The sequence below is a fragment of the Canis lupus genome, chromosome 4, assembly GCF_011100685.1.
Source record: "Canis lupus familiaris isolate Mischka breed German Shepherd chromosome 4, alternate assembly UU_Cfam_GSD_1.0, whole genome shotgun sequence".
Taxonomy (NCBI): Eukaryota; Metazoa; Chordata; class Mammalia; order Carnivora; family Canidae; genus Canis; species Canis lupus.
In genome coordinates, this window is record NC_049225.1 from 69139123 (window position 1) to 69167001 (window position 27879).

At 37.2% G+C, this 27879-nt stretch overlaps 1 protein-coding gene and 3 pseudogenes across 4 annotated transcripts in view; 3 read left to right on the plus strand and 1 right to left on the minus strand.

Moving 5' to 3' along the window:
* Positions 1 to 27861, minus strand: LOC100688229 (annotated as a pseudogene).
* Positions 8570 to 27879, plus strand: part of C6 (complement C6) — a 94969-nt gene continuing 75659 nt past the window's right edge. The window contains exons 1-2 of one of the 4 annotated variants that reach the window (XM_038535214.1): positions 8570 to 8710; positions 8996 to 9265. The gene's annotated coding sequence lies outside the window, so the exon portion shown is untranslated. Of the gene's footprint in view, positions 8711 to 8995; positions 9266 to 12275; positions 12310 to 27879 lie in introns of those variants that run through there. The other 3 variants (XM_038535216.1, XM_038535213.1, XM_038535217.1) reach the window with 3 other exon arrangements.
* Positions 8571 to 22141, plus strand: LOC111095624 (annotated as a pseudogene).
* LOC100688412 lies at positions 20525 to 21719 on the plus strand (annotated as a pseudogene).

Sequence of the window (27879 nt, forward strand, 5' to 3'; positions counted from 1 at the left end):
TACCACAGAAATATAACTTTATTACTTTTTTATCGTGTTGTATTATCTTTAATTAAGTATAAAGACTCCTAATCATGTCATCTAGAGACCATTTCACCCACTGCTTTGTTTGACTGCTTTGTTTGGCTCTTGTCTCTCTCTTCAGCAATAGTGAGGCAGATACTCTTTCCACAGGGAAGAGAAATCCACAGTTTGTTGCCTTGGCCAATAACAAAAATGTTGGAGATCTGGGTGGCAAAACCATTGCTGTTGGCATCTTTCACATGAACTACATCGAAAGAACCAAAGTGTCTCGCTCTGTTGATGGTCATGCCAATTCTTCCCAGGTTTGCACCTCCAGTCACCATATAGAGAGTGTCTGTACCAGTATCAGACTTGATGAAACCAGTAATCTTTCCAGTCTCCAAATCAATCTGAATGGTGTCATTCACCTTGATGAGGGGATCAGGATAGCAGATAGTGCAAGTATCATGGGTCACCAGATGAGGAATTCCTTTTGTCCCCACAAAGATCCTTCTCACTTTGCACAACTTATACCTCCTTATGCCTTATGCCTCCTTATGCACAACTTATGCCTCCTCAGGTATATCCAATGAAGAGCAAAGTGACCCTTGGTGTGATAGATCAGATGGAAATTCTCCCCAGTATTGTCAGTGCTTGATCACATCCTTAAAGCCAGCAGGGTAGGTTGTATCAGTTCAGACCTTGCCATCATTCTTCATAAAAATACTGCATACAGATCTTCTTTACTTTTTCCCCTGTTAGGGCATACCTAAATTTGTTCTTTATGAAAATGATGAGAGGGAGACACTCTCTCAGCTTATGGGGACCTCGTAAGTAGATGCATGAGCGGCAAACACATCAGTCAGGTTATCCAGCATCCAATGCTTTGGAACCGCTACACACTTCACATGCTTTTTGGGGTCAAGAGCCAAAGCTGCAGTAGGCACAAAAAGATAATTTTACAACTTTTAAGAAGATAGAGTGATTTGATTCAAGTTCAAATAGATCACTGAGTAGTTATTGAATATCTATTGTGTGCCTTATTTTCCATTTAATTTTTATTTGGCCTCCATTAGAGTCCTTAAAAGACCCATTTTCATGGAAAAGATGCCATTGCTAATGACAGTTTTTTTGGGAAAAAAAATCTAAATTTGGCCTTAAAAAAAGAACCAGCCCTCCCTGGATTGGGTCTCAGCAGAGGCAGAAGCTTCAGTCTAGCTACCTGTGTGAGTATAGGCAGCTTAGCTGGCCTTTTTAGGGTTCCTGGTTTTTTACCTGAAAAATTAATTAATCTTTAATTAGTGTCTACTCTCTCTGTACTGATCTAAGTACTGATGATACAAAGAAACACAAGACTATTTCCTCAAAGAATGCAAGGAAAGGGACACATTCACAAATAATTATGATGCAGTTTTATAACAGTTGGCACTGACTGCTAAGGTCTCTTTCTTATCTAAAGTCATGTGACCCTATGAGTTTTTAATTAACTTACAAATAATTATATATAAATGAGTATCTTGGAAGAATTTATTGTCTTAAGGATTTAAAATATGCATCTGTGCAATTTATTTGCATTATTAATTTGTAATTAACTGCATTTTAATGTCTTATTACAGAATCATAAGACTCTAAGACTGAAAGTGGTCAGGCATGCATTCATTCCAATTCCTTCTTTTACAGACAAAGAATCTGGGAAACAGAGGGACTTGTCTTCCATCACACAGCTTGTTATTGGCAAAGGCAGACCAGGCCAACATGTCCCACACTTTACATGCCTCCTTGCCTGTAAAGATATTTTAGTCCAGCATCTCTCTCCCTACTGAGATGCTAAATTCCAGAGCTCTGTCAAATTTATTGCATTTCGTTTATCTTCTCCAGAACTCTTGTGCAGTTTTAATAAAAAGAACTTTAATCTGTCTATTTCACAACTTTTGGAAATTATATAGTAGTATGCTGACACACACTTCTTTGGCCATGGAAGAAAGTTGAACTATATAAACACTAAGATATACTATTCCAAGTTCAATTTCCATTTGCTCTACAATTTTTAATTGGAGTGAGTTTAAATAATGCAGCTGTTTACAAATACAAAGATTTCTTTATTACTCAAACCATGTAGTATCCTATTTTTTTTGTTACTCATAATCAACAAGAGATGTACTAAAGATATGGTTTTCTCTCTCTGAGTTGTCTGGAAGAAGCATAGATTTCCAGAATTTTAGCACTAGAAGGGATCTTAAAATACTTTTAAGTAAGAAAAAAAAACTTCTATGTGAATCTCCATATTTTACAGATGTAGAAGATGAAGCCAAAGGGTCGGCAGCCTTTTCTAAGGTCCCAGACAGCCTTCCCCAAACTAAACCAGAGTTCAGCTCTCTGATTCCCAGGCAGGGCCCATGTCTAAATGAAAGAGCTTTGCTGAAATATTCTCAGAAAATTGTATTTTCATTTTTGATGAATGTAAGGATGCAATTAAACCTATTCTCCTCCAAAAAGAAGTGCCGATATTTGCTATACATCAGAGAAAAGCTTCCAAAAGCTCTCCTGCCCTCTCATTCACAAAGACATTTTCTCCTCAAGCAGTTTGATTGTTCTATATAGATATGCCCTGGATAACCAGTAAACAATCAATTTGTCTTAATGAAAGTCAGACAAAAGGGATGAGACTTCCATATTTGCCCCAGTGATTTTTGTTGGTATCAAAATGGTTTGCTATGGAAATTCCTTGAGCCAATGTTTTCTTCCCACAGATGTTTTCCTCAAAATTTTCCAAGTTAAGGGAAGGTTTGTGTAGATATACTATAAACTAGAACAGAAAGTAGTAGGAGAGTAGGAGATAGTCACCTCTCACAGCGGCACTGAGTGCATTGGTGCTTGGTAGTGGCGCATCCGTCTTTCTGCTATTTCTCTTCCTTTAGCCCCAAAGACCATCAAATCTTCCTAAGTTTTCTTCATCTTTGTTCATGCTTCCCTCTAAATATCTACTTCTTATCTTACTGTGGTATTTCCTGTGTTTTCCTTTTTTGCGGGTATTGGTCCAAATCTACTTGAACACAGAACTATGTTCAGGTATCACAAGCATTTACGTCACAGAAGCAAATCATCTGGGGCACCTGCCTTGTGCTTAGGTCATGATCCCAGGGTCCTGGGACTGAACCTCACATATAGGGCTACTGCTTGGCAGGGAGCCTACTTCTCCCTCTCCCTCTGCTTGCCCTTCCTCCTGCTTGTGTTTTCTTTCTCTCTGTCAAATAAATCAATAAAATCTTAAAAAAAAAAAGAAAGAAGAAAGAAGAAAGAAAGAAAGAAAGAAAGAAAGAAAGAAAGAAAGAAAGAAAGAAAGAAAGAAAGAAAGAAAGAAAGAAAGAAAGAAAGAAAGAAAGGAAGAAAGAAAAAGAAAGAAAGAAAAGAAGCAAATCATCTAAGGGAAAGAATGGATCTTTCACTTTTATTCTTTCTGTATTGATATTATATAGACATACCTTGACTCCACCTATATTTTGAGTTGAATAGGAAGTCTTTAGTTTATTTTTAAAATAGGCCCCCACTGAACAGGCTCACCTCTTTTGACCTAATTATGAAGAAAACGCCTAGACTTTTCAAAAATATTCTGACTCCCAAACAGAACTGATATTGGATTAAATCTGACCTTTGGGGCACAAACCCCTGAGGCTATTCACTTCTTTTCAGTGGGATTTGCTGATATTTTCCTCTGGTTCTAATGTAGCTTAAAGTCTGTCTTTAAGACAGCTTTTAAAAAATTAGAGAGAAAGCAAAAAGCTAGCCTCAAGGCATAGGCAAACAGTCCAGACTCATCCCTTTGGCAGGCTGAAAAACTTCCATTTGGTTGTGGCAGCAAGCCTAATGAGAAGAAAGCCATTAATTAAATAAACAAAACATTGCAGTTTGGTCAGAGGAGCAATATAGGTAGCAGCACATCAGCCAACTCCCAGCCCTTTCTAGGAGTGAATTACTCATGTTCTAAGGAGTTGGTTTTGTTTAACCTACTGCAATCACTTCCAGAAAGAAGAACTTCAGATTATAAGTTTAGGAATCAACAAGCTTCTCTTGCACTTTGGTTTAGAGGTTAAAGTTAACCGTAACATCTTGGTTGCATTCCTTCCACATGAGGAAAGACTAAAAGAATCGTCTCAATCTCCAGATTTTAGGAGATACATAGCCTAGAACAGTTCTCTTGGTTCTTTTCTTAGATGACTTTACTTACTGGCTCCCATACCCTTGGTTTCTCATGACCTTCCCTGAAAATTTGGGACCACCTCACTCTGGGTCCTGTCTTCTCTCCACTGTACTAGTCATGGTGGAGATACATGATGAAAAAAGCCCTGAGCGCTGTTCTCTGTTATCTGGTCCCTAGCACAGCTGTGGTACCTCATTGGAACCTGGCCTAATGGTTTTCTGCAGTCAGATAATTATTCACAGGACTTATCTTCATTGAGCACATGCTGGGGAGAAAAATAATAGCAGGATACAGGAAACATTATCTGCCTCAGATTCAAAATTGGCTTCCAATGACTTGATTCTGGTTTATGTTATGAGAAGGAAATGAATAGTCTGCCTGTCATTACTATGAATGTTTTTGCTGAACCCCTACCCCATAACCTCAGAAGCATACATTAGAAAACACAGGTGTTTCATGCTGTTTTCCAGTGATGAGGATGAATACCAGAACCATCTATATTGCCTCTTTCAGTCCTTGTTGGGAGCAATGGCACGCATTTGTGCCATGATATCGAGGGAGGGCAATCCCATCAGTATTTCAGTTTATGTGTTATGGCTCCAGATGACCTTTGCTAAACATAGGAATATAACCTGGAAATGGGACATACAGACCCCTAATGAGCACCGTAACAGCTTTGATTAAGATAGGTAGCTTGGGGGGATCCCTGGGTGGCGCAGTGGTTTGGCGCCTGCCTTTGGCCCAGGGCGCAATCCTGGAGTCCTGGGATCGAGTCCCACGTCAGGCTCCTGGTGCATGGGGCCTGCTTCTCCCTCTGCCTGTGTCTCTGCCTCTCTCTCTCTCTCTCTCTCTCTCTCTCTCTCTGTGTGACTATCATAAGTAAATAAAAATTAAAAAAAAAAAAGGTAGCTTGGAAAAAAAAAAAAAGATTAGGTAGCTTGAATCCAAAGACATAAAGAGAGGTGAGATTTTGATAGAGGAGGAAATTAAGAAAGATTTATTAGAAGTTCAGATCTTTGTAGGTTGTAAAAATAAGGATACTATACACTGAGGAACTATCACACAAGATCTGGATCCCCAGACAATATTTAGAGAGAAACAGCTAAGAGATCCAGGAGGAGGGGAGCCATAGGTAAAATTGGGAGGATGACAATGATGAGAAATAAGATAAGACAGCACCAAAGGTAAACCTTGAGGGAAACTTACCTTTGATTTGAATGTGAACTTGCAGGAATTTGTATGACCTTAAAATGAGTAAATATTGTTCAGATATATGGCCTAAAATTTGTATTTAGACTTGTAAAAAAAAGTCAGATCATCTTAAAACAGCAAATGTTTTGTAGTCAACATACTTAAAGTTTTGATTCATCCTTCTTAAATGAAACAGTGGAACTATTGGCCTATAAGTTACCAACCAGTACATGGTCACTTGTTCTATTGGTCACTGCAAGAACGATCGGTACTTCTATGGTCAATGTGAGGGAAATAACTCCATGAAATAGCCTTCTGCTCCACTGCTAATTTTCCATCCAGGTCACTTTATTCCCTCGTTAATGACTCCATGCTTCAATTCAATCCCAATTATAAAAATAAAAACCACACTGACTTATATACTCCAACATTTCTTATTGCAATAACTTTCTTCCTCAGATTGCGGCCAAGATGAAAACACTTTAGCTAAGATGATTTGAAAGATAAAACTTGTTATTTTACTTCCTGATCCATGAATAAAGAGTCAAGGGCATAAGAGGAATGTACTTCCATTTGAATAAATGCTTTCCAGACCGTGGGCATGACTAATTTGTTTTACATTTAAGCCTTCTACTGGATGTCCAAACATATGACCTAGTTAAAGTCTTTTCACAATATTGTAGTTCCTGTTTTCAGAGTGACTCCAAACAGCAGTGACATATAAGGTTCAGTCATGACCAAATGGAGCACAATACACACGTAAAATTTCTGATAATATCAATTGAACTAAATCAAAGAATGTCTTCCAATTTTTTGGTGACAATTAAGAATGAAACATAAAGAAAGATTGAATTTCATCCCCAAATTGGCAAATGAGGTATAGGGGTCTATTCACCAATATGCATAGTCTTGAAAATGGTCTTTTATATCATCCCAGGAAATTCAAACTTCCTGTTTGCTCTGTGTGCTCAGAAATCCTCCAGGAGAGTGAAATAGTAATAGGACAGAGGCCCTTCCTAAGGGAAGGCAAATTGGTTTCTGGTGGTGAAGTCCTTCCTGATTTTCACCCCATAGTACAAACCTGAGCTCTTGCTCCATTTTAACTTATGTCAAGCAGCTTCCCACCTTGGAGTGGGACCATAGACCGCAAATTCTCTGTTGGCTGTGAACTTAGCCCTCTTTATTTTCTGTCTTCATTTTCCTCCTCCTCCCTGTCCACCCTAGTTCCTCAATTCCAGTTTGGTGAAATACGCTTTAGGAAAAGGGACTCTGAAAGGAAGGAATGACAAAAGAAGAACTTTTTAAAAAGGAAGAAAAAAAGGAAAAAAAGAAAAGGAAGGAAGCAGGGAGGAAAGGAAGAAAAGAGCAGAATTTGCTTACTCATCGTATATTGAGAATACTTCCCCCCCCGCCCCGCACCGTTGTTTTCTTGCCCCCAAAGAACATGACTTGCTTGTTACAGCAGTTGGCATATTTTATTCAATTGAATTTCTGTATTCTCACAGTCAAAAACAGAATTTGAAAAGTATTTTTGAAAGCAGGAAAAATCACCCCTTGTGTTGCAGTGATATTGTTATTTTTTAAAATCTCATTAAAAATTAAATAAAAAATCCTGAAACTAATACAACACTGTATGTTAACTATACTGGAAATTAAAGCTAATTTATTTTATTTTATTTTTTAAAAGATTTTATTTATTTATTCATAAGAGACACAGAGAGAGGCAGAGACATAGGCAGAGGGAGAAGCAGGCTCCCTGTGGGGAGACCAATGCAGGACTCAATCCCAGGACCCCAGGGTCACCACCTGAACCAAAGGCAGACACTCAACCACTGAGCCACCCAGGCGTCCCTAAAGTTAAAATTTTAATTAAAAAATGAAATAATAGATGTTAATAATTTTTGGACTGGTAAGTGATCATTAAACAATTCTTTTCCTTTCTTTAAGTAGGCTTCACGCTGGGCAGGGCTTGAACTCAAGACCTAAACTGAGAACAAGATTCGGACCCTTAATCAACTGAGCCACCCAGGCACCCTGAGCATCAAACAGTTCTTAAACGACTGTTTTTACCATTTGAAAAATATTAATTGTAAGATAGATTGTAAAAATTTAGATGCAACTCCAATGTCCTTTTCCTGAATTAATGATTGTTAAAAATTTAAATAAAAAGTTATTTCATGTTTAATTTATATTTGTTTAAAACAGAAGTAAAAATGGTAGAAAGAAGATACAGAACAACAGAGTGGTGCCTCCATCTACATCGCCAACAGTGCTGTGGGGTCTCTGGCTTGTTCATCTGGTCCAGAGGGGCCCGGGGCCAATTCATTCCATCAACCCCCCCTCCATGGAACGTTCATCTCTGCCCAGGTTTTCCTCACATCCTGTCCTCCTAGGAAAAGGCTGGTGGAGGCTGCTGGGTGGCCCAGATCACATACACAGACAAAGCCTGGGCTCCGTCTGGCCTGTTAAGAGGGACTCCTGGCTTGTTCTCATCCCTCCTTCCTAGTTCTGTTTCTGCTTCTCAAATAAATGCAACTTGATCACATTAAAAAAAAGTTTTAAGAAACTTCTGTTACAGGATTGCAGGGATCTTGTCTCACACAGTCAAAGAATGGATCTCACAGACACAAAAGGGTGAAGTGAAATGCAAATTATTAAGCGAAGGTGAGAACAGAAAGGAAAACAAAAAGCTTCCTAGAGTGAGAGGGGTCGGGAATGGGTTGCCACTGAGGGCTTTAGTGGCAGTCTTTTATTGAGAACTGACTAGGGAACTTAAATCTTCTTGACATCTCTACCACTGGTAGTACCATGTTTACTTTTTCTTTGAAGTTTGGTGATATTTAGTGGTCCAGCTGTAACTGTCATAGAGATATCTCATCTCTGACATTTAAGACATAACGAAGTCATCTCGTTATGTTCCCTTATCTCTGGTTTTGTCCGCCTCCGCATTTCTCCATATCTGGGATTTTTGTGAGCCTGGTCACATAGCCTCCTGCCTGAGCCTTGTCAGGGGAGTCAGGGGCCTCCTCTCTCTCCTGCCTACACTTTAACCCCTTCCTTACTCGTGGGACAGGACCTGTGGACAGAAAGTCATACTGGGACTGTGAGGAGTGACAGATTGTATACCTTTTAACCAGTGGGGGTGAGAGATAGTGCAAGTCTCCAAGGAATCTGGAAGCAATGCTTTAAGGACCTTGAGGGGCCAGCTGCTGCCAAGATGACGCTACTTTTAAACATGAAGGCACTAGGGCAGCCACGAATTCCTTGAAGAGGGTAACACTCCGCGTGTTTCGGGGATGTCTCTGTGGCCTGCACGCTGTAAGGAGAGTTTAATTCAAGCTACATTTCTTTTGCCTTTGTTTCCCATGCCACTTAAACATGTAGATGTTTTACTCAGGTTTAGGGCTTATAGAGATTTCTTGCTAAAATATGTTTGAGTCTCTCTTAGTTTTATCTTCAATTTAACATTTGTTAAGATTTATTTATTTATTTATTTATTTATTTATTTATTTATAGAGACAGAGCATGTGCAAGGGGGAGGTGCAGGGTGGAGGGTGGAGAAGCAGAGGGAGACAGAGAATCCTAAGCAGACTTTGTACCCAGGGCTCCATCTCATGACCTTGGGATTGTGACCAGAGCTGAAATCAAGAGTTGGATGCTTAACTGAACTGACTAAGCCACCCAGGGGCCCCTTATCAAATTTTATTTTGAAGCTGAGTCTTAGAAACTGGAATGTTTTTGAAGACAAGTACATCTTACCTAAGCATTTCAGGATGTATTGAGATTCCCGATGGGAGCGCATAAGGGGGGCTTGGCTGTGGAGCTGAAGTATGTCCTGTCTTTACTGAAGTATTTCCAAGTCATGGGGAAATGGTAAGTTTTCTACTTTTTTATTATTCTCTTTCCTGTATTGGTGGGCATGCCTGTGAGGTTTGTGTTTCTTGGAATGCTTGCTTAAAAAAAAGAAAAAAAAGGTTTCTAGATTTAAGTCAAGTCAGTAACCAAGTGTTATAGACTGTTTTATAGTACATCAACATATAGTAGTATGAGATGGCTACACCAAAAAGGTCTATGTGAGGTGAGTGGAGATTTTATTTATGCACTTGGAAAGGCAAAACTCCTCCTAGTAGCTTGTCATTACTAACTAAAGTCCAATCTTGTTGTCAAATCTAACATTAATATTTTTATTTGTTCATTCTATTTCTACTTATTAATATTGTTCATCTTTAAGACTAGTATTAAAGACTAGAGAAGTTGTGGAGGATTTGTTTTGTGTTAGTGAACAAATCTGGATTTACTGAAAGAGAAAGCCTGAAAGTACTGATTAAGCCGTTTGATGTTACTATGTGTGAAGACTAGTTTCTCAAAAATTTGCTATGTATCCTTTTCCTGCAGAAAATTCTGTAACCAAGTCACAAAGCTGTTGTGTTGTGTGTGTGTGTGTGTGTGTGTGTACATGCACCAATATAGTCTACCACTTGGTAACCACCTCATTTGCCCAGACTGAGAAGTTAAAATATATTTGAGTTTTATAATAAAATAAAATATATTTGAGTTTTAGAACTTATATTAAGCTCGTGGTGGAATAAAAAGAAAGCATTAGCCTGATACTTTTGAAAAGAAATTAAACTATAGAAAACATTGGCTATAACTTGTGAATAACCTAGAAATCATTATCTGAAAATGGATAATAAACAGACGCATTAAAAAAAATTAGTTCTTCCTCTGAGGTTTAGGTTTTCAGCTGGAGGTGGTTTGCTCCCTAGAGGACATTTGGAAATGTGTGGAGGAGGTTTTTGATTGTCAAAATGACTGGGGACAGCCCGGGGGCATTTAGTGAGTACAAGGCCAAATATGCCAAATAATCTTCAATGCATAGTAGACATTCTGGCTTAATGAAGAACTCTGGCATCATAATGCCAACAGCACCCCTGTTGAGAACTGATGGTGTCCCTATTCTTAATAGGTATGACATATGGGAAATATTAGGAAACTAGACTGGATAATTTTCTTTTTTTTTTCCAGTGTAGACTCAGGCCAGTAAAATGAACTAATTAGGAAATAAATTTCTTCTTTCTAAAATTATAGTTAACACCCACCATAAACAATTGGTCATTTAAATTCTCAATGTTTGTGCCATGGGGTTTGATGGTTTTATGTAACGTAGTAACTGGAAACAGTAATTTAAACTGGAAACAGTTTAAATCTTATTGTAGGAAAATAGTGCTATTATCTAGGAAAACAAAAGATTTCTTGTAATTTCAAGTGCTCAAAATTCAGACAACTGGAGATTTAATCACTGGGGACCTGAAAAATAGAGTTTAAAATTAAAGTTGAACCTGGTAAGAGCCTAGACATCATTGCCTACATCGTTGATGGGATAAACATAAGAAATTCTAGAAACCTATGTAAATACCAAAGAATAGGATGAAATAAGCTATGTATTCAGTTCAATCCTGGCCAGCTAAATATTTTTATTCTTTGTTTTCCCCATCAAGAAGAACTATGGCTGTATTAATTTCTTCTTAAAAATTTCATCAAATATTTAATTTAATAATTTTTAAGTTGAATAAATAATGTTTTCAAGTCCCTTAGAGCAATATTCCCTAAAGGTAACACCATTTTATTACATTCTTTTTTTAAGTTTGTAAGATGTGATTTCTCAGCTTGATAATGACCCAGGCTCCAGTTCTTTTTTTACTAAACTAAAACCCATGAACATCTTGGTTAATCTCATTGTATATGTGTAGATGTGGTTACTTTCATGCAACAAGTCCCTAGCTTTAAAACCTTTTAATATAAAAAAGATACTTGTGAGCCTTCAAAATTTTTTTTAATCTTCTGTGGTGTGGCTGGATTTTAGTTGTGTATTTCTCTGTTCTCAACTTTTTGAGTTATTGCTGGAAAGCAAAAGAGATAATAGTTTTTATTTACAGTTGACCCTTGGGGTGTGTGGGTGGCTCAGTAGATTAAGCATCCCCCTCTTAATTTCCATTCAAGTCATGAACTCAGGATTGTGAGATAGAGCCCCCTTGATAGAGCAGCGAGGAATCTGCTTCTCTCCCTCTTCCCCTCTCTCTGCTCCTTCTCACATTCTTTCTCGGTCTTTCCTTCTCTCTCTGAAGTAAATCTTAAAAAAAAAAGAATTATAGTTGACCCCTGATACAACATGGAGGTACGGGTGCCAAACCCTGCATAGTTGAAAATCTGTGTATAACTTTTGACTCCCCCCAAATTTAACAACTAACAGTTGACCATTGACTGGAAACCTTGCCAATAATATGAGCAGTCAATTAACACATATTTTGTATAAGTATTTATGCTATATTCTTGCAATAAAGTAAACTACAGAAAAGACAATGGTATTAAGAAAATCATGAGAGAAAATCTCCAAAATCTCCAATATATTTATTGAAAAAAAAATCTACATATAGGTGGACCAAGCAGTTCAGACACATGTTGTTCAAGGGTCAACTGCATTTGACTTTTGGCTAAGTTTAAGCTATTACATTACAGTTAGTTGTACTACAGTTCTGTGTTAGAAAACTCTTTGACATTATCTAAAATAATCCTCACAACAACCATCTAGGTTCAGTGCTATTATTCCCAAACTACAGCAGCAGAGCACTGACATAACTGGGTCCCAAGATCTAACATCTGGAAAGGAGCCTTCAAGTCTGAAGCTCTTCCTATAACAGTATATATTCTTCCTATTTTCATTTCAATTATTGCCTCATATTTTAGCTAATAAAAACATTAAATAAAATCTTGAAACTACTACAGTGCTCTAACTTGAACCTAAAAAATTTTTGAATAAGGGTCTGGGCAGAATCCTTTTTCATCCCATGTAGATTAAAGAAATTTATAAAATTTTACTTTACAGGTCTCCTTTGGGACTTTATGCTCTGCAAGAGAAGGTAAAAATAATGATTTTCAAATTTGTTTTATTTTTCTTTTTATCTTTCTATCATTTCTTTTCGTAATACAATAATAAAAACTTTAAATCAAGATTTGGATGATATTATAGATATGTTCTAAAGTGATCAGGAGAATTAAAGCAATTTAATTTTTTGCTGTGAGAACCATCCCTCGTATTATTCTTCATTTTTTAAAAGTCATGTCGAATTTTATGATTTAGTAGAAACACGGTGCTTTATAGAAAAAGATATTAACATACATGGTGAAATATTTTCCTACGTGAACTCTTTTCTTTTTTAAGATTTCATTTATCTATTCATGAGAGACACAGAGAGGGAGGCAGAGACACAGGCAGAGGGAGAAACAGGCTCCATGCAGGGAGACTCCAGGATCACGCCCTGAGCCAAAGGCAGACACCAAACTGCTGAGCCACCCAGGGATCCCCCCTACATGAACTCTTAAATCTGATTTAAAAGTTTTTAGGCTGATGGTTTTTATACGTGTTTCTTTTTTAAAAAAAAAATCACAGGAAAAGAAAGAATGACGAAAAAGAAAAACTGGCATACAAATAGGAGATCTTTTGAGTTTTGCTGAAAACATAGGCAGAAAAATGGGAGGGTAGCTAGAGGTTGAAATGGGGGTATAATTGTCTTTTGCTGGTTTGATTTTAAGATGGGAAAAATGGGAGCACTCATATAAGTTGATAGGAGCCATCCAATAGAGAAAGAGATTTTGGCGATACACGAAAAGAAGGGAGATATGTCAGGGGAATATTCCTGATTCAGACAGGAGCAGACATGATCTAATACACTTAATTCCACTCCAGACTTCTAGGTGATAATGTGGAGCATATCTCAGACTTATTCCAACTGAGGGGAGAGAAAGCATATCTTTTTTACCAAACCCCCAACTGTCCAAGACTGAGGGCTACTTCAATAGCATTAACTCTTGGGCATTTCTGGCTTGACTCTTGCATGGGCTGATTCTTCCCAGGGTCATTAAAGGGCCTCAGGTATGGAGTAGCAGAAATTTCATTAAGGAGGCTTCAGTGTGTAGAGGAGAGCTATGAGGATATGGCTGGCCACTCGTAGCTATTGTCACATCCACACTCTAGATAAGAGATACACTAAGTAATAACAGTTATATCTAGTTCAATAACCAGTTATAAATCAAGAAGAACTAAAATATGTATATACCAACTCAATTCAAGACCTTCTATTTTAAAAGCTTAATGCATTATTATGAAACCCTCTACAAGCTTAAAAAGGCCAAGAACAAAAATTCCTTTAACATAAGTGAATAGTTATTTGTAATATCTGTAATGCCACAAACCAAGAGAAAAACAATGCTCCCATAAAGCATAAGATGTGTCAACATGAAAACCATGCAATATATTTATTTTTGTTTATGAGACTAACGTGCTACCTATTGCACTAACGGGGTAACTTCCTTATTTTTTAAATGATGCTTAGTCTAGTTAGTTGTTTGCCAGAAGCTTGAGCAACTTCCTGTTCCATCACTCTTTGACATATTGTACTCAAAGATTAATACTTCTTTTGTTGTAGGTAAAATATGCTCCACTTTAAACAAACCCACTTAAGGCCTTAACACTTCTTTGTCTGCTGTCCTTAATAAAACCAGGCTCTCTCCTGACCTTCCCCAGTAGTAGCTGCTACTTATCAAGCTTATCAGAAGGTCAGGAAATAGAAGTTAGTGTTCTTCCTCTCCTGTACCCTTGACCCTCTATCTTCTTCTTCTAGATCATAACTCTTGTATTTCTTCTAAAGTTCTCTTTTTCTCTGGGGATTAATTCAGCCTCTAATCCCACAGATTAGCTTTTAGGCCGTTTCTTTTCTCACTTCCCAAGGAAAACCTCCCTGATTCCAGACTCTCTGCCCCTGCACTTCCATCTTGTACCTCGCCTTCATTACACTGTGAATGATTGGGATTATAATAAAATTCTAAATTTATCTATATATATTTACTGTCAGTACTTTAGATGGCCCTCTGAATTCTAGCAATTTCCATTAAATTTTTTTAATTTGATCTTCATGATAACTAATTTTATCCCAAGTTTACAAATGAAGAAAGTGAGGCTGATAAAGTTAAGAAACTTGCCAATATCCAGCAGGTAGAAGGCTGTGAGCCAGCCCGGTGTCAACTCAAGTAGCCCAACTCCAGAACTTGCTCTTCTGCCCACACTACTTCACTCCTCCATAGTATTTTAACTTGTTTTTCATTATTGTTCATCTTCTTGAAAGTCTCTAAGCTTTTGAAAAAAGAGACCATATGTACTTTGCCACAAACCTAGGTCCTGGACTCATTTTTGACACAAAACAGGTGTCTGATTTACATTTGCTGAATAAATGAATGAACCAGTTGATACCCAATTCTACATTGCAAAATAACTGAAGGAATAATTGATAGGTTGGTGATGGGTCAGTCATTTTATTTTCCTATGATAAAATTGAGCATATTGACTAAAACAGAATCATACTAATCCATAGCACATGCATGTAGATTCTATTTTTGAAAATTGTCATTTGCATGTAAACATTTCAGTTTAGATTGGATGGAAAAAGGCCACTTTCAATTACTGAAGTATCCCTAAAGGGATAAAATTTGATTCCCCAAATGTATATTGCAATTAGCCAAGGCAATAAGATTTCCTTAATGGATATAAATAAATAAAAGCTTTTCCAATAATTTTTAAAATTTATACCCAAGATTACACTAAATGTTATCAAGAATATAAAAGGAGAAGATCTAAACTTTGTTTTTAAGTGCTTTAGTTTGATATGTGAGACATAATGAACAGGCCAAGAAAATGTCTAATCAATGATATCTTATATGACACAGATTGTAACAATTACAGATATTCTGAGCTGGAACTTGTGCCTGCGAGATGGAGAGGTCAAGACAGTTTAGGGGAGGAAATAGGCTTTGGCTGAGAGAATACAGGCTTTTCCTGAGTGGGTTGAAGGGATTTTAGGACAAGGGCAGGAAAGGATAGAGAAGTGAGCAGACAAGTGGGGAGTTGGAGAGTAGAACAGCAAGCAAGTTGCTTGCTGTAAAAACAGTTTATGGTAGGAAAGAATTACAATGCTCTATTAGAAACCAGCTGGCTGATGGAAGAGTGTGACTGCCAAGCTGAGCATTTGACTCAACATAGAGAGCCACTGTGGATTAAGAGCAGAGTGTGGACACTAAACAGAGGTTACTAGGAAATAAAACCAACATTATTTTTAGAAGGATAAAGGAAGAACAGAGGCTGAAAGTAGAGAGATCAGCTAGGAGACTACCACAGTTACTTAAACATGAGGTGAAAGGAGCCTGGATTCTAGTTAAGACAAGAGGAATCAAGGGCACCTGAGTGGCTCAGTGATTGAGCATCTGCCTTCAGCTCAGGTCACGATCCTGGAGTCCTAGGATCAAGGCCCACAGCGGGCTCCCTGCAGGGAGCCTGCTTCTCCCTCTGCCTAGGTCTCTCATGAATAAATAAATAAATAAAATCTTTAAAGAAAAAAATAAGACAGAAGGAATAAAGAGATGTAAGGAAGCCTATGAAGGCAGCATTGAAAGGGCCTGTTGACTGACTAGGGCATATGGGTCTGCAGAAAGGAAGAAATAAATGGTGACATCAAGGCTAGAAGTCAGGAGAATTAGAAGCTCATATTTAGATACACTGCTCTGGAGTCGACTGAAAGAATAAGCATGGGATTTCTGAAGGCTTTTGCAACATGAGAAAGAAACTTAATGTAAAATCTTAGCTAGAAATGTATTTGGGAATGACACACAATTTACAAATTATTCTTTTAAATAACAGATCATAAAAAAATAAAAAGATTGTAGATTTTTTTTTATTTCTTAAGGAAACATTCTCCTTACAAGTGTAAGTTGATATTTACCTACTAGAACTCAGATGTTCCTCAAAAATGTAACTTTGTTTTCTGTGAGTTCTTCTTGCCTTTCTGCCCCTAACTCAGTGATTGAAGAAAAACATCTTAAACTTGAAAATTAGTATTACTGATCAAGGAAAACATTCAATTAGCTCAAAATTTAAGTTCTCCATCAATATTGTCTTTTACTCTGTCATAGGATTTCTATTCTACCTTCTGTGTTTCAAGATTCATCCAAATATTCAAAAAGGTGGTGAAGTAGGGCCTCTAATCCACAGACTGTCATACCGTGCTCGCTGCCACTGTGAAGGGCTTTGTCCTACTGATGTGCTCAGCATCTAACACTGGTATTAATTTTGATCTAGTCTTTCCTTTAGCCTTTTAAGGCTTATGTGGACACCCACTATAAAACGTGTGTTCCTTGTCATAGTATCTAATCAAGACATTTTTGGTTTCATCAGTTTTCTCAATATTTTCTTGTTCCTCTCTCAAGGCACATAAGAGTTGTGGATACTACAAATAGGCTTCCCACAATTAGTAAAATTATCCCCAGTCCATTTACTTCTGCCAGCATTGCTGCTTTCTTGTTCAACCGCCATATTGTTTGTGACACCATTCTGAATCCAGGACTTTTCTGCAAGCTTTGTAATCTTTTCAGTCTATGTCCATTGTATCAGAGTTCAAGGTCCAATATTTTTGGGTTCCCCATGACTTATCTGGATATGTTTTTCTATCACCTAGGTTTTAAGTCTGGGAGAGAGTGGTACCAAAATTTAATGGTGGCCTAGAGCCAGCTTATTTATACCAGCTCATAAAAGTTCAGAATTGTTGCCAGCTAGCTGTTAAACATAGACTTTATTTTAAGTTTAATTATATGAACTTTCATTTAAGTTAATTAAAAACAAAGGCAATAAATATTTCAAATCATTACATCCTAAATTGTAATACATTTTTACTAATTTTATTAACATTTTACTAAAAAAAGATTTCACTAATAACTATGCCCTTAAAGTTACTTATGTCTATTCTCTCTTTCTAACTCTGCACTCAATAATATCAGATTGGCAGCTTGAAATTGTCCATAATGTAAGTATTTACACAACAGAAATTGACAAATGCTATAATTGTTATACATACACCAGCACACTGCTGATGAGCGTCTCTTGCCTATTACTTCCTTAAACTTTTCATCTGTTCTTCTCTTCTTTACAGTGGTCTAAGGGTTATATTACTACTTCTTCATGTGTGACAAGACTTGCTTTTGCATCTTCCTCTTTTACTGGGTCAAAAGATATACTAATGGTATTTATTATTTATTAATAAAGAAGGGCAGTGGAGAGCCTGGATTTTAAAAATATATATGATCCTTATTGCTTAACTGCTAACTTGCTTTCTAAACCCTGTCTTTGTAATGAATAAAAGGACAGATCTAAGCCAAGACTCCAAATCATCCCAAACTCCAAATTAATACAGTTCCATTAGTGAGGACTTATAGCAACAAGTAGTAATAAATTGTCTATCTTGAGTTCTGAATAATCCACGATTGCAAATGTACTTCCATATTTTACTATCTTAGCATTCTTGATTTCTCATAACTTTCCAGGTTTCTCATGGTAATAAATCTGATTTAACTAGTAATTAATGAACAAGAGTAATTGTATTCGGTTGGCATCTTTAACAAATGGAAACACCTTAAGCACAGCAATGTCAAAGCAGAGGATTTTCTGTGCTTCTTTTTCCACAAATGGTATGGAGGATGTAGAAGATTGCTTCCTTAGTCACTAATAATCATTTACAAAATTGGAGAGACCATAGGCTAATGAATCTTTCAGCTTCTTCTCGCTTCTACACTCAGTCCTAGTCCAATTAAGCTCTAAACTAAATCTCTATCTTCTCACTCTGTTGATTAAATGGCCACTTTGCCAGATAGAATTTAAAAGAACAAGCATTTGGGAAATATATTTATTGCCACATTTTCTGATGAAACGATTCTAATTGCAGAGTATTGCAACATTTTCCAAACAAAAGAAACTTAGAATAACAAAGTTTCACTCTGGGAAAATGCTAGAATCCCCCCTCCCCCAACCCGCTCCTCAGGAACATTAAGGGAAAGTGGAATTTCTATTATCGAGACAAGGAATCTAGTTACTCTAGAGTGTTTTTATATTGATATCTTGCAATTGTATAGTGTTTTTTTACCTTTATTCTTCAAAATAATAATGTAAAATTTACCCAGAAAGGATCATTCTTGAGATAGAATATTACATAGGTGATACTCTTCACCTAGTTTTGCAAACTCTGGCTATGAAAACCTTGACTCTAATGGTTAAGCAGAACTTACACATCCAGATGTCACATGTAGCAATTCTTGAAGGTTTTAATTTTATCTCAATTTATTGAGAAAACAGAAATATTTGTGGTAATGATTGAAGTAATATTTAGTAGCAGTAATGCTGCCGTATATGTATGATAACCAAAAGAAAAAGAAATAAACTTAATGAAAGACTTAAACTGGAAAAACACATTGATAAGGTTCTCACATTACTTGTTGATAACCCAGCATAGCTAGAAAAAATGATCTGGTCTCCTCTGGGTTTGTCTCACAGTGATTTTCTTCTCTTTTCTTTTCTTCTTTTTTCTTTTCTTTTCTTTTCTTTTCTTTTCTTTTCTTTTCTTTTCTTTTCTTTTCTTTTCTTTTCTTTTTTTTCTTTTCTTTCTTTTCTTTTCTTTCTTTTCTTTTCTTTTTTTTCTTTTCTTTTCTTTTTAAGATTTTATTTATTTATTCATGAGAGACACAGAGAGAGAGGCAGGGACACAGGCAGAGGGAGAAGAAGGCTCCATGCAGGGAGCCCGACGTGGGACTTGATCCCAGGAATCACGATCACGCCCCGGGCTGAAGGCAGACGCCCAACCGCTAAGCCACCCAGGTGTCCCTCACAGTGATTTTCTTTCAAATCTTCTAAGATAAGAGAGCTTTTTTTCCCTTCTCATCCCTTATTAATAACTGCGATTATTATTATTTTTTTTTGCTCATGCACTTACTTAGAAGCAACTGAGTGTTTATTACATTCATACAGATGTTTGGCTCCTTATAAAGTGCTCTACAAAAAGCTAATTGCCTACTTTTCTGTAATAGAAATAGCTGCATCTTGTTTTAGCTCTATGTTGTTTTCTTACCTAATTGCTCTATGACACTCATCCCTCTGCCATGATGCAAACATTCCACACGTGAAGAGTTTCTCCATCTATGTGGTCAATAGAAAGCATTACATCTTCCTTAGAGAACTGAGGTGAACATGGATCTGTCATATCACATATGGTTCCAGTGGTTTTTTTGTAGACAATGGATCGAGCAACAACGCTAGCAACAATTTAATCCCTCATTGCTTAACTATTTTATGTTAGTATCTTCTATGCCATAATTTCCTTGCAGATCTGTGGGCTTATTTACTTTTGACAATTCTATGAAGGAGTAGTTAGAACAATTATCATTTCTTTATTTTACAGATGAGGAAACTGAGCCCTAAAAATGTTAACTGACATGCCCAAGGTCAAATAATTGGTAACTGAGCTATTATAATCTTCATATAGAGAAATATTTATGATATATTGTCAAATGAATTTTTAAAGTACATAAAATGGAAAAATACATATAAAGATTATATGCATAATAGAATATTAATTGAAAATATACACATATATGCGTGTGAAAAAGAAATACTGCTCAAAAAGTACATTTTATAAATATCAAATAGGCAATAATAGATACTATGTTTACAGAGAAAAGTAGACATGGTCCATGCCACACTAGAACTAATAATCTAGTGAAAGGGACAAATGCTAATCAAATAAATACAAAAACAAATCTATAATAACACATCATGAAAAAAGTGTAAAGAAAAAAACCAAGGTGCTATGAATAGCATCTAATTTAATATAAATAAAGGTTGATTAGACTCTGAAGAAGTTAATTGAGGCAGAAAACAGAAAGATGACTAGGAATTAGCTAGGTGAAGATGCTGGAAGGTTTTTAATTTTTCTCTTTACTTTTCTGACTTTCCCAATTTCTATAAAACACGAGTGTTACTTTACTAATCAGAAACGGTGCATGTGAGACTTTGATTCTCTCTCTGGCAGAGTACTTTCTATCAAACCAAACTTCCTAGAAAAGCAACTCTCAATGCTGAAATTAAAAAGAATAATAAAGGCAAGAAATAGTTTAGCAACAAAGGAGCCTGAGAAAAGGAAAACCCACTTTAGTAAGAGAAATTCTCTGCCACTTTTTCTTTTAAAAATTTGCTGATATATGAGCACTATGGGCCAGAGTCCTAACAAAGAGCAGCAGATCAGAGCTTTTTGCTACTTCACAGTGCTGGGGGGTGGGGAGGTGGGGGGACAAAGGCTAGGAGGATGTTGAAGATAGCCAGAGCTCAAGGGATGGGTGGGTAATGCTGTTCGGGAAGATTTTAATGCATTTCTTAACAGTAACTGATAGAAACAAGCATCTAAAAATCAGTAAAGGTGCAAAAGACTTGAGGGATACTATTAATACGTTTGGCCTAATTAAAGTAGATAAAAGACTAAAAAACTTCATACACATTTTTTGAGTATATGCAAAGCATTTACCGTATGTTGGTAAATGATCATATATTGAGCCATAATGCAAGTCTCAGTGGTTTGGAGGCATGGATATATAAATATAATCCCAAGCAGCAGGGGAATTTAGCTATGTATAATTATTCCACAATAGCTGGAAGCGGAGGGCGCACATGCTCAGTGGCATAGGGAGGAGAAGGGACTTGGCAGCAGGCTGGGAGGTTGCGAGCTAGCCACCAACCCAGTGGGCAGCGGGTGTGCGCACCCATGGAGGGAAACCAGACACCAGGGTCTTCAAGAAGTTGTGCTCTAACTTCAAGCTTGAGGCGTACTTGGGCAACCAGGTCTTTGTAGACCACCTAGACAAAGTGAACCCTGTGGATGGTGCGGTGCTTGTGGATCATGACCACTTAAAGGATCACAAAGTGTTTGTGACCCTCACCTGCACCATCTGCTATGGCTGCAGGACCTGGATATAATACTTCAGAATTGGCCCTAGTCTGTCACACTGCAGCCAAACCCAGCAGACACCGGGAAGGCCTATGGAGCAGACTTTGAGGTTTGACCCTTCTTTGCCAAATCACTAGAAGAGAAAAACCACAAAAGGAGCTCTGTGTGTCTGGTGATCTGAAAGGTACAATTTGCCCCAGAGAAACTGGGCCCCAGCCTCCAGCAGAAACTACCCACCACTTCATGTGTGACCTGTCCTGCACCTTGAGACTTCCCTGGGCAGGGAGCTATATTACCATGGGGAGCCCCTCAGTGTCAACGTCCATGTCACCAACATCTCCACCAAAACAGTCGAGAAGATCAAAGTCTCTATGAGATAGTATGCCAACATCTGCCTCCTAAGCACTGTCCAGTACAATTGGCCTGTGGCTCAGATCAAACAAAATGACCAGGTGTCACCCAATTCCACATTCTGAAGGTGTACATCATCACTCTGCTGCTCAGTGACAACCAGGAGAAGCATGGTCTTGCCCTGGATGGGACGCTCAAGCACAAAGACACCAACTTGGCTTCCAGCACCATTGGAAAGAAGGTGCCAACAAGGAGGTGCTGGGAATCCTGGTGTTCTACGGGTCAAGGTGAAACTGGCAGCGTCTCATGGTAGGGTATCTCCGTGGAGCTGCCTTTTGTTCTTATGCACCCCAAGTCCCACCACCACATCACCTTCCTCGGGCCCCAGATTGCTACTCCTGAAACAGATGCCCCTGGAGACACCAGCTATACCACAGATGATGATACCATGTTTAAGGACTTTGCCCAGCTGGCACTGTAGGGGATGAAGGATGAGGACAACAAGGATCAGTTCTGCTAGAAGGGAGCTGCAAGAAAGGGGTGGGCAATGCTGGGAGAAGAAGGATCCCAGCCTCTCTGCCCTCCCTCCTCTAAGCAGCTTCCTCAGCCACCTCCTTCCCTCACCAGGCACTCCCACACATGCACTGAATCCATCTCTTCTTGAATGTAGGCATTACTTTTTTGACTCCAACTGTGCCTCCCTAACCCCCCAGTGGGTGGCAAGCTGTGTTCAAATCTATAACTTTTGGAGGGGGATGCTTAAAAGAGGAGTGACTGTAGAGCAAGTAGGGAGAAAGAACTACCACATTAAACCTCATGCCAAAAGCCCCCCCGACACACACACACACTCTTCCTCCCTTTCCTTCATGAGACTCAGAGGCCATTTCTTTTTTTTCTGAGCATAAAAAGAAAATAAATTTTAATAGGAAAAAATAAAATATTTGGAAGTAATACACTTCTAGATTATCTATGGATCAAAGACATAATAAAAATAGAAATCAGAAAATATTTTAGTTTGAATAAGAAATGCAACATATTAATCGTATAGAATAAAGCAAAATCAGTGCTCAAAGAGAAATTTTTTTTAAAGATTTTATTTATTTATTCATGAGAGACAGAGAGAAAGGCAGAGACACAGGCAGAGAGAGGAGAAACAGGCTCCATGCAGGGAGCCCGACGCAGGACTCAATCCCAGGACTCTAGGATCATGCACTGAGCCAAAGGCAGAAGCTCAACCACTGAGCCACCCAGGCGTCCCAAAAGGGAAATTTAAAAACCTTAAAATACATGTGTTAAGGGGGGAAAGGCTGAAGGCAAATGATTTGTTTATTAAATATTTTTTTAAAATTAAACCTAAACTAAATGAAAAGAAAATGATAAAGAGTAGAAATTAATAAAACAGAAAATAAATATGCTAAAGAGAAAAATCAATAGGCCAAAAATTAGAGTTTTGAAATAACTAATAAAATTAAGAAACCTTAAGACACAGAATAATTATTAGTAATAAAAATTTTAGTATCAGGAATAATTTAAAACGATATCACTAAAGAGGCTATAGAATCTAAAAATACAAGTATATTTTGAACAACTATGCCAAAAAAAGAAGAAAAAAGAAATAGACAAATTCCTAGGGAAAAAAAAAAAAACTTAGCAAAAATGACACAATTAAAAAAACAGATAGCCTGTAAAGTCCTATTTCTATTAAATTGATTGTATATTTTATTAAAACATGTATTTCTCAAAAAACTCAGATCTATATTGGACTTACTCATAAATATTTAAAAATAACATCAACCCTTTTAAAAAAAAAATTATTTATTTATTTGAGAGAGAAAGAGAGAGCACAAGCCAGAGGGAGAGACAGAGGAAGAAGGAGTGGTAGTAGCAGACTCCCTGCTGAGCAGGAAACCCATTGCTGGACTTGCTGGATCCCAGAACCCTGGGATCACAACCCAAGCCAAAGGCAGACACTTAACTGACTGGGCTACCCAGATGCCCCAAAAAGAATGTCAATCTTAAACAAACTCTTCCCCAACATAGAAAATGAGCAGACCACTTGTTCAATATGGCCAAGTGAAGCTTAGCACTAAAATTTGACAAATATATTTCAAGAAAGAAAAATTACAAGCTAATCTTTCTCACGAACATAAAGACAAAAATCCTAAATACATACCAGCAAATCAAATGCAGGTATTTCCAGAATGCACTTATTCTGAAAATGCACTTATTCTGATTTGAGATTTAAAAACCAACTGTTATCTCCAGATGTGATACTGTCAGACAAACCCAAAGTGATGAATATTCTAAAAGTAGCTGCCCTTTATTCTTCAAAATTGTCAATGCCACTAATGACAACAAAAATTTAGAAACCTGTTCTTGTATCAAGGGAGACAGTGATGACTAAATGAAACATGTGATCGTGGGCTGGATTCAGTACTGGAGAGGAAAAAAAGCAATAAAAAATAATATTGGAACAATAATATTGAAATATGAATAATATAAACTGTATATTAAATCAAAACACTCTACCAATTACTAACTTTTCTAAATTTGGTAACTGTATTAGATCAACAGTAGACTCCATAGAAACTCATAGAAGCAGAGAGTAGAATGGTAGTTGCCAGGGACTGAGGGAAAGGGATAGTGGATGACAAAGGATACAAGGTTTCAGTTATACAAGATGAATAAATCTTAGCAGTCCACTCTATAGCATAATGCCTTAGTGAACAATACTGTATTATCTTAAAATTTTGCTAAGAGGGCAGAACTTCTATTAAGTGTTATTATCAGGTGCACAAAATAATAACGAGTCTGGGAGGAAACTTTTGGAGGTGATGGGTATGTTTATGGCATAGATTGGGGTGATAATTTCACAGGTGCATACTTATTTCTGAATTTGTCAAGTTGTAAGCATTAAATACATGCAACTTTGTGTATGTTAATCATGCTTCAGGGCAGCCCGGGTGGCTCAGTGGTTTAGCGCTGCCTTCAGCCTGATCCTGGAGACTCGGGATCGAGTCCCACATCAGGCTTCCTGCATGGAGCCTGCTTCTCTCCCTCTGCCTGTGTCTCTGCCTCTGTGTGTGTGTGTGTGTGTGTGTGTGTGTGTGTCTCATGAATAAATAAATAAAATCTTAAAAAAATTCTCTAAAAAAAATCATGCTTCAATGAATTGTTCTTTTAAAAAAGTAGACTGGATAAACTGAAATTCATATAATGGGACTTATCTTTGTTCTCTTTCACACTTCTAAGCCTCAGATGACACTGGTTTTATCAAAATAGACTGCTTCGCTTCTCCTATTAGAAAAGATAGGGCCGATGCAGTCACTCAAAAGGTCAATTAGGCATATTTCATGATGTCAATAAAAGGTATTTTGAGATCTATTTTCCTGAAGGGTAGAGCTATCTGCATACCATCTTGAAGGTTTCGTTTGGTGATCCTGCACTGGGGATTGCTCATCCACCCAGACTATTTTCTAGATGTTGCCTCCCCGGGATTTCTTCCAGCATCACTGGAAAGAAGAGCAGAAAAAGCACTTTTATTCAAGCACAGTTTCATTCAACCATCTAGTCCTCACAGAATAATGAAATTATCATAGTTTTGTAACTAATTCTCTGCTACCCTCTTTGTTTTCCTGCCTCTTTTGACGTATATCTCCCCAATGCCCAGTAGGTAACAATACCTGCTAATCCCTAAATGTCAGCTATAGGAGAAACCATAAAACCAAAGCATTCATTTATCATAATAGTACCCCAGGCAAGTTCAGCTTCAAGCTGAATACAAATCTTTCCCTCACAGTCTCATGAATTGTATTCTTTATATCTGGTATCAAAGAGATTGGGAAGCTTAATTTATAGAAGAAATTCAAAAGGATTTATGCATGTTAAAATTTTTTATGATGGGGGCGGAAAATGGGGGAAGGTATCTGGTTAGATGAATACGGTTAAAAGATTATATTTATTCCCATGTAGGAGGCTACATGAATTTCTACTGAACATAGTAATTGGCCATATAAACTTATTTCATCAAGCTCCTATTGTAAGAGGAAGGAAATAAGATGTAAATCCAAAAGGACAAGAACAGAGACTTCAGTAGACATAATATTTCAATAACTTTTGGAAACAGAAAGCAGAGGGAGGAATAGTGTCTGATTTGGAACAAACTATATGCTAAAAGGTACATGAGGCGAAAACTAAAGAGGAGTCACTTTTTAACCTGCAGAACCCCTGGGAGGCAAAGGACTTAGAGGCATCAGGTTAACTTGCTCAAGACAGGCAACCACCTCCCCATCTTCTCCAGCAGGAGACACTAGGCCTGGAAAATCAAATCTTAGACACAGATCGAAGATCGGAAAATGATAAAATTATGGATATACAGGGGCACCTGGGTGGCTCAGGTGGTCCTGGGATCAAGACCTCCATCTGGCTCCCTGCTCAAAGGGGAGTCTGCTTTGCTTCTCTCTCTATCTCTCTCTGCTCCTCCTCATCACTCATTATCTCTCTCTCTCAATTAGATAAATAAATTTTTTTAAAAAATTTTTATGATAGTCACAGAGAGAGAGAGAGAGAGAGAGGCAAAGACATAGGCAGAGGAAAAAGCAGGCTCCATGCACCGGGAGCCCGATGTGGGATTCGATCCCAGGTCTCCAGGATTGCGCCCTGGGCCAAAGGCAGGCGCCAAACCACTGTGCCACCTAGGGATCCCAAAATCTTTTAAAAAATTGTGGGTATTGCGATCCCTGGGTGGCTCAGCAGTTTTGTGCCTGCCTTCAGCCCAGGGCGTGATCCTGGAGACCCGGGATCAAATCCCACATCAGGCTCCCTGCATGGAGCCTGCTTCTCCCTCTGCCTCTCTCTCTCTGTGTCTCTCATGAATAAATAAATAAAATCTTAAAAAATAATTAATTAATTAATAATAAATTAATAATAAAAAAATTAAAAATTGTGGATATACATTAAAAAGCCATTATTTTCCCTTTTAATTGCTCTGAAACACATATGATAGTTTAAATCAGTTTCACAACCTTTTTTTCATTATCACTCCCTAAGAAACTTTTAGACTTTTTTTCTAATTGCTCATCTTCTGCAATAAATTTTAATACCCATGATGATATATTGTATGCTTGCTTATATGTAATATGCATATCTGTGCTTTACACATAAAAAGAAAAAACATAAAGTTCATTTTTTTTTGCTCAACACAGGCTTCAGAATGACTACATTTTTAAAAGTTAAAATGTTAAAAAGTTATTGTTATGTAACAATTTCATTATTGTGTGATTATTGCACAGTAAATTTTAATGTAACTTATTTAGTTCTATAAATTTTAATGTATGAAATTAGTATGCAAATTAACAACATATATAATATACAGCAATAAGAGGTTTTGAACCCATTAGAGTTTTTAAAAAGTAATTTACATTGACTGTTGAACAATGCAAGGGTTAAGAGTGTTGGCCTCCTGCACAGTGAAAAATCCACATATAGCTTTTGATTCCTGTAAGATTAACTACAAGAGCCTACCATTGACCAGAAACCTTAGCAATAATATAAACATTTGATTAACAGATATTTTGTATGTTATATATATTATATATTGTATTCTTACAATAAAGTAAACTAGAGAAATATTATTAAGAAAATCATAAGGAAGAAAAAATATATTTATAGTTCTGTACTGTACTTATCAAAAAAATTTGCATGTAAGTAGACTCATGTAGTTCAAACCTATGTTGTTTAAGAGTTAGCTGTAATTTAAAAATTAAATTGCTTAAAAACTATTTTTAGTGAACTCAACTTTTACTTTTTGCTTGATATGAGAAAATAACTTTTAAATAACTGCTAGATGTTCATTTGGATATTGTCAACATTTCTTTCTTTTCAGCACTTGATATAATAGACTGAATAACTTATTGAATTGAATAAAAAGTATAAACTATTTTTATTTCATTCTAAAGCCTATGTCACACATAAAAACACTGAGGATCACACATAAACAACGTCTCATGATTATGCCTCCTCTTGCAATATCCCTCCAGAAAGAGCAAATAATCAAAGAAAAGAAGTCACTTGCTCACCGTAGATTTTAGCGCTAATCTTGTATACATTCTGGGTAACTTCCATAAACTCCATGTCAATGCTGCTTGTGTGATTCCCAAGAAACCCAATAAGAGGAGTTACATTCTAAGGAATAAGGTTCTATTGGGTAGGATTAAGCTCCACAGGACCACAGACTATTGTAGTATCTAAGAATTTTTAACCACCCCCACTAAC